Below are 7,649 nucleotides of genomic sequence, written 5' to 3'. Positions count from 1 at the left end.
ATTAATGCGAGTGCATGTTTTTCTAATTGAGGACACCGCGTCTCCGCATCTAACAAAGATTTACTAACATAATAGATGGGGGATTATTTACCTTGTTCTTCCCAGACCAAAACAGCACTTACCGCTACTTCCGAAACAACAAGGTAATTGAGTAGTCTTTCCCCAGCCTTTGGTTTTGCCAGCAAAGGTGGATTTGATAAGTATGTTTTCAAATTCCTGAGTGCCTGTTGACAGTCATCATTCCATTCAAAATGATCTTGCCTTTTTAGGGCTGAGAAGAATTTAAAGCACTTCTCTGATGATTTAGAAATGAATCTTCCCAAGACTGCAATTCTCCCTGTTAATCTTTGAACTTCTTTCTTGTTTGAAAGTACATCAGGGATTTCTTCAATGGCCTTAATCTGTACAGGATTCACTTCAATACCACGGTTAGAAATAAGAAAACCCAAAAACTTACCTGATGCAACACCAAATGCACATTTCTCGGGATTTAACTTCATATTAAATTTGCGCAAAATTGAAAATGTGTCAGATAAGTGTAATATGTGATCTTTTGAATACTGAGTTTTAACAAGCATATCATCTATATACACTTCCATAGTTTTTCCTAAATGCTCTTGAAACATTTTGGTAACTAACCTCTGATACGTTGCACCTGCATTCTTTAGACCAAAAGGCATTACTTTATAACAGTATGTCCCCCTGTCTGTTATGAATGAAGTTTTTTCTTCATCTCCTGTATCCATTTTAATCTGATTATAACCTAAATATGCATCTAAAATACTTAAAGCTCATGACCTGCAGTTGCATCAATCAATTGATCTATGTGTGGTAGTGAAAAAGAATCTTTAGGGTAGGCTTTATTAAGATCTGTGTAATCTACACAAACCCGCCAATTACCGTTCTTCTTTGGAACTAAAACAGTGTTAGCTAACCAGTTAGGATACTTCACCTCACGAATGGAACCAATTTTTAGCAATTTTTGGACTTCTTCTTGAATCACCTGATTCTTGAAAGTTCCTTGCTTTCTTTTCTTTTGCTTGACAGGAGGGTATGATGGGTCTTCATTTAATTTGTGGTCATCACCTCCGGTGGTATCCCTATCATGTCAGAGTAGGACCAAGCAAAGCAGTCCACGTTAGTTTTTAAAAATTCAATTAACTTACCTCTCATGCCTTGGCTAAGATAGGCCCCAACATAGACTTTCTTATCAGGCCATTGAGCAAATAACACAATAGGCTCTAATTCCTCTATTGTTGTTTTGATATTTTCATTCTCTTTTGGTTTTTGAATGGTATCAGGCCTTGAATCTACATCTGTTTGCCCCTGTTCAGTTGAGGTTTGTGTTGTGGTGTCCTCAACTGCCTTCTGTGATTGCTATTTTTCTTCATTTCTCGTGCTTGTATCTGTAATGGAGTTGATAGTCCTGGATGTATATTGATCTCCACGAATTTGACAAGTTCCCCATGGCGACGGAAATTTGATAACTTAACGCAAGGTTGAAGGAACTGCATCCATCTCGTGGATCCATGGTCTCCCAAGGATCATGTTGTAAGACATCTCTATATCTACTACCTGGAACTTTGTATCTTTGTCGACTCCTTCAGTGAATGTGGTGAGTGTTACTTCTCCTTTCGTCACAACACTAGAATTATCAAATCCAGATAGAGTATGCGCCTTTGGTATTACTTTATCTTCAGCTTTCATCTCACGTAATACTCTTAGCAAAATAATGTTCACGGAACTACCTGGATTAATCAAGACTCATTTTACATTAGTATCATATACAATTAGAGATATTACTAGTGCAACATTATGAGGGGTTAACACGCCATCAGTGTCTGCATCATTGAATGTAATATTGTCTTCCTCCAAGATATGCCGCACCCGTTTCATTTGGGTAATTGCAACTTTGGAAATTTTGTTAGCTGCAGTATATGATATACCATTGATGCATTCACCCCCACTTATAACGTTGACATTTCTTTTGGGGGAAGGTGGTTTTGGAGGTTCCTGCTTGTTCTTCATGTAAGCTTGCTTACCTTTCTCACTGAACAACTCAGTAAGATATCTTAATTTTAATAAATGATCAACTTCACTTTGTAAAAATCTGCAGTCTGCTGTTTTATGCCCGTGATCATTATGAAACTCGCACCAATGATCAGGGTTGCACCTATTTGGATTCGATCTCATTTCTTTTAGCCATCGAACCTTATCACCCATGCTTCTCAAAATATCTACGAACTCGGAGGTGCTGACGTTAAAATTGTAACTACCGAATCTTGCTTTTAAGTTTTTATCATCATCTCGTGACTCATAGTTGTTTCGATCGTTCCTAAATCTTGATGAAGAACCTGATTCTCTATTCCTTGATCTGTGATCATACCTTTGATTGTCCTGCTTTGACCGTGAGTCTTTTCCCGCAGGTCCCATATACGGCTCGTACCTGTTTTTACCAGATCTTTTTTCGGTCTCCGCACGTCTCGAATTTACCTTTTCTTCTTTTTGAAATCGCGGAATAGTATCTTCTTCGATCCTTAGATTCGTGCTATACCTGTTATAAACATCATTCCACGTTGTAGCTGGGAATTCACGAAGGCTTTCCTTGAGTCTCCCCGTAGCTTCCGAGCTTTTCTCATTCAAGTTGCGTGTGAAATATATAACTGCCCCATTATCAGGTACACGAGGTAAGGTCATTCTTTCACGTTGGAACCTGTCCACGAATTCTCTAAGCAATTCTGAGTCCCCTTGCTGGACCTTGAAAATATCTTCCATTTTTTTTTCGACTTTTTGTGCTCCCGAATGTGCTTTAATGAAAGAATCTGCAAGCTCAGCAAAAGAGTTCATAGAATTTTCGGATAAAAGAGAATACCATGTTAATGCACCCTTGGTGAGTGTTTCACCGAATATTTTGACTAATACTGATTCAATCTCCTGCTTAGTCAAATCGTTGCCTTTTACTCCTATTGTGAATGCAGTCGCATGATCTCGTGGGTCTGTTGTTCCATCGTATTTTGGAATATCAGGCATTTTGAATTTCTTTGGAATTGGAAGGGGAGCAACATTTGGCTTCCAAGGTTGTTGAGAATATTTATCCATATCTACCCCTTTGATTACGGGCGGCACCCCGGGTATTTGCTCTATGCGGTCACTTTGCTCCTTGAGTTGTTTCTGCAATGTTAGTACTAAATTTTACAAATCTGAATTAACTAAATTACCTGGTTCTCCCTCTTGCAATTCACTGGGGGTTCCACTGCTACCTGAATTAACAAGCCCGAAATGAGGTTTCTCCAGAGTGTAGTTATTTGGAGTAGGTGTGGGTGGTGCAGTAGGTAACTTGCTAACCAAGGCCTGAATGACTTTATTGACCTGTGCGGTAATAAGTTTTTGCAAAGCTTCATCCATGGCTTCAACATTTTCGAATTGAGCCTGTCCATCTGTATGAGATCCATCAGGAGTGCATTCACGAGATCGCTGAGGAGAGCCTCGTGGAGAAATAATCAATGCATTATTATCCTGAGGGTCTCTCTGAAGTTGTTGGTTTTCTTGGTTTCCTTGACTGTTGTCATTGTTGTTCGACATAGTTGATGCAACAAGGAAAGTTAAGAGAAAAGAAAATATATTATCAGATTCCCGGTAACGGAACCAATTTGTGTAACAAAAAAATGAAATTTTAGTCAAAGCTAGAATTTAGAAGAACACGGGTTAATGATAATTGAAGAATATGTAAAAGAGAGTAATTTGGGTAGCAAGAATATAATCAGGAGAAAAACAAGTAAACCAAAGTATATTCCAATAGTGTTTCATGTCCCTACAATTGATCAATTATCTATTTGGGAGATATGCGTTCTGCCCTTGTCTTAATAAGGCTATTATGAGTAATTAAAGACATTGAATGCTACGTTACACAATCATTGTATTTAATACAGATTCTCTAACGTATTTAGTAGTTAATGCTCATTAAATACTGTATCTGTACTCTCATATATTGTCAGATTCATTACCCTTGATTCCCTTACCTAAATGACTTAAATAGATACGGGCGTTGAGTCCTTTGAATATCTACCTGTGTCTCTTCCTTTGCCTTTGCTCGTATCTGTTGCAACTCGTGTCTCTTTGCCAGTTGTAACTCTGTGACTAGTCTACGTATCTTGACACGTCATTTTTATTCCACTTTAATATGTAAACTCAATTTTTCCCAATACACACCATAGGGGTCGTGATGCACCTAATATCTAAGACTAGATAAGCCTATCACTTAATAACATTAAATTAATAAAAAATATAATATAATAAAGCAAAGTTTAATATAAAGACAGAAATATAGTCAATATAAGCCAAAGTGGCAATACTCAATGCCTTTCCACAGAACTAGGTTGTACAAAGTCATAAGCTCTAACTGAATACACATTGAATTAATATTCAAAAAAGATACAATATTGTTCGAATGTAAAATCAATAGTAATATAAAAGATGAGACTCCAAGGGACCGCGACATCATGCAGCTCTACCTTGAATCCTCACAAACAAAGCAAGCTCACAATCTCGGGGTCCGCCGCCATTTACGTAACAATTCGACCGGCTATTTTGAGAGTTGTAGCCCCCCAATTTACTGCTCATTTTTGTGCTTTATAGCTGTTATGTGACTTGTCGGGGCAGTAGATTTGGGCCCGCAAGGATTTCAGAATGAATTAAGACACTTAGTCTCGAGGTTGAAGGCTTAAGATGGTTGATCGGATAAAGACTTATGTGTAAACGATCCTAGAATGGAGTTTTGATGGTTTTATTAGCTCCGTTGAGTGATTTTGGACATAGGAGTGTGTTCGGATTGTGATTTGGAGGTCTATAGTTGAATTAGGCTTGAAATGACGAAAGTTGAAAATTTAGAAGTTTGACCGAGAGTGGACTTTGTGGTTACCGAGCTTGGATTGGGGTTTCGAGAGTTGGAGTTGGTCTGTGCTGTCATTTGTGACTTGTGTACAAAATTTGAGGTCAATCGGATGTGATTTGATATGTTTCGGCGTCGTTTGTAGAAGTTGGAATTCCTTAGTTTTATTCGGCTTGAATTGGGGTGCGATTCGTATTTTTGATGTATTTTGATATGATTTGAAGACTCAACTAAGTTTATATCGTGTTTTAAGATTTTTTTATATAATTGGTTGAGGTCCTGTGGACCTCGGGTTGATTTTAGAAGGTTAAAGGAACGAAAATGAGACTTAGTGCATTGTTGAAGCTGGGCGTTTTCTTGTGTGATTGCACCTGCGAGGGATTGGCCGCAGGTGCAGCTGGATATGCACAGGTGCAGAGCTGGGTTGACCTGGGGCCGGACACAGGTGCCGGGGGGTAACCACAGGTGTGAGAAAGGCTCTGCAGATGCGGAATTGAGGGGCGTAGGCTATTTCCGCAGAAGCGCTTCCGCAGGTGCGGGACCTGGAGCGCAGGAGAAGGCCCTGGGGACTTTAGTGATTTTCACATAAACAGATGACTATCTGCAGAAGCGGGACCGTAGGTGCGAGGCCCCTGCAGAATATTTAAATTCAAGGGTTCGCGATTTTTCTTCATTTTGAACATTTCAAGCTCGGGATTGGGCAATATTTTAGAGGATTTTCGAGGGGTTTCTTGAGGTAAGTCACTTCTGCTCATTTTAATCAATAATTTTGTTTCCCCATTGAATTTTCCACCTAGTTTGTGTGTATTTATGGTGGAATTTGAGGGTTTGAGGCTAGAGATTTGGAGAGTTTGATTTCGGGATTTGGGTGACGATTTGGTGTCGGATTTTGGTAAATTTGGTATGGTTGGACTCATGGTTGAATGGGCTTTCGGGTTCTGTGACTTTTATCGGATTTTGAGACGTGAGCCTGGGGCCGGCTTTTGATCTGATTTTTGACTTTTGATTAATAACTTAGTGTTTTCTTATGGAATTAATTCCTTTAGCTTGTGTTGATTGTATCGAACTGTTTGTGGCTAGATTCAGAGCATTTGGAGGCCGATTCACGAGACAAGGGCGTGTTAGAGTAGTGATTTGCACGGGTTGAGGTAAGTAATAACTCTAAATTTGGTTCTGAAGGTATGACCTCGTATTATATGTCATGTGGTTGGTTTTGAGGTGACGCATATGCTAAGTGACTGGCGTGTGGGCGTGCACCGTAGGAATTGTGACTTGGTCAATTCCATGGAACTGTATAGCTAAAAAATCTATTGTTATCCGTACATTCTCCATGTGTTATAGAAATTGAACTACAAATCATGTTAGAAATCATAATCCGTACATTCTCCATGTGTTATAGCTGTAAAATCATGTTTATTTGCATATCATATCTCAGTCTCTATTGTTCTTTGTTGATACATTATATCATTTTTATTTGGGATGATTTTCATGATTATTGAGAACCCGAGAGACTGGAGAGGTTGATGACTAAGTGAGGCTGAGGGCTTGATAGTGGGGATATATTTGGGATTGGGCTGCAAACCGCAACATGTTTCATTGATTTATGTCATGATTGGCTTGTTATAGCGTTTGGACTAAAGGATTCCCTCCGAAGTCTGTACACACCCCCAGTGAGTGCAGGTACCTACTGAGTGCAAGTGTCGAGTACTGAGTGTCGAGTGTTAGTGCCGAGCAACTGAGAGGAAATGAGAGACTGTGAGGAATGAGTGAATGTGAGGTTGGAGCGAATAGGGGGACTGAGTGACTGTTGCTATGAGATTATGCACTTGATTTCATTAATATTGTACTTCAGCTGACATTTATCGATGTCATGTATTTTTGAGAGATGTTATATCTTGCTTCAATTGAACTTGACATGAATTAATTGTTTTGGCATTTATTGTCGAACTTGAAAGCATGCCTATCTTCCTATGTTGAAATTACTATAATTCAACTATAATTGTGAATCCAATTACTACTTTCAGTCCTTTATTTAATCTTGTTACTTAATGAGTTGATTGTACTCACGCTACACGCTACACTTCGTGTGCAAATCCAGGTGTTTCTGGACACGATGGGTGTTGATTCTCTATACAGCTTGATCGTTTGGAGATTTCAAGGTAGGTGTCCGGCGTTCGCAGACCTTGTTTCTCCTTCCCTATCTTTCCGCTTTATGTGTTTCGTTTCAGACTATTACAGATAGTATTTCAAGACTTGTGTTGTATAGATGCTCATGTACTTAGTGACACCCCGATGTTAGGCGTTTTCGTATTGGGTTTGACCTTCTATCCAGTTTTTGAGAGTTTGATGAATTTAAACCTGTGTTGTTTTGCTTTTCATTTAAAAGGGTTGGAATTATTTTTAAATGTTGGCTTACCTAGTACCACGTTAGGCGTTATCACGATAGGCTAGGTTTTAGGTCATGACAAGTTGGTATTAGAGCCTAGGTTACATAGGTCTCACGAGTCATGAGCAGGTTTAGTAGAGTCTTATGGATCGGTACGGAGATGCCTGTACTTACCTTTGAGAGGCTGTCGAACCCTTAGGAAACTTCACGTTCTTGTATTTTTATGGTGCGGATTAGTTGATTCCGATAACTAAACTTCTATTATTCTATTCTCTCATAGATGGTGAGGACACATACTACCAGTCAGGACGGACAACCACTAGTACCACCGGCTAGGTCCATGAGAAGATAAGGTCGCGGTAGGGGCCGCAGTAG

The sequence above is a fragment of the Nicotiana tabacum genome, chromosome 6 (genome assembly GCF_000715075.1).
Source record: "Nicotiana tabacum cultivar K326 chromosome 6, ASM71507v2, whole genome shotgun sequence".
Classification (NCBI taxonomy): Eukaryota; Viridiplantae; Streptophyta; class Magnoliopsida; order Solanales; family Solanaceae; genus Nicotiana; species Nicotiana tabacum.
Note: the sequence above shows the minus strand (reverse complement) of the source record.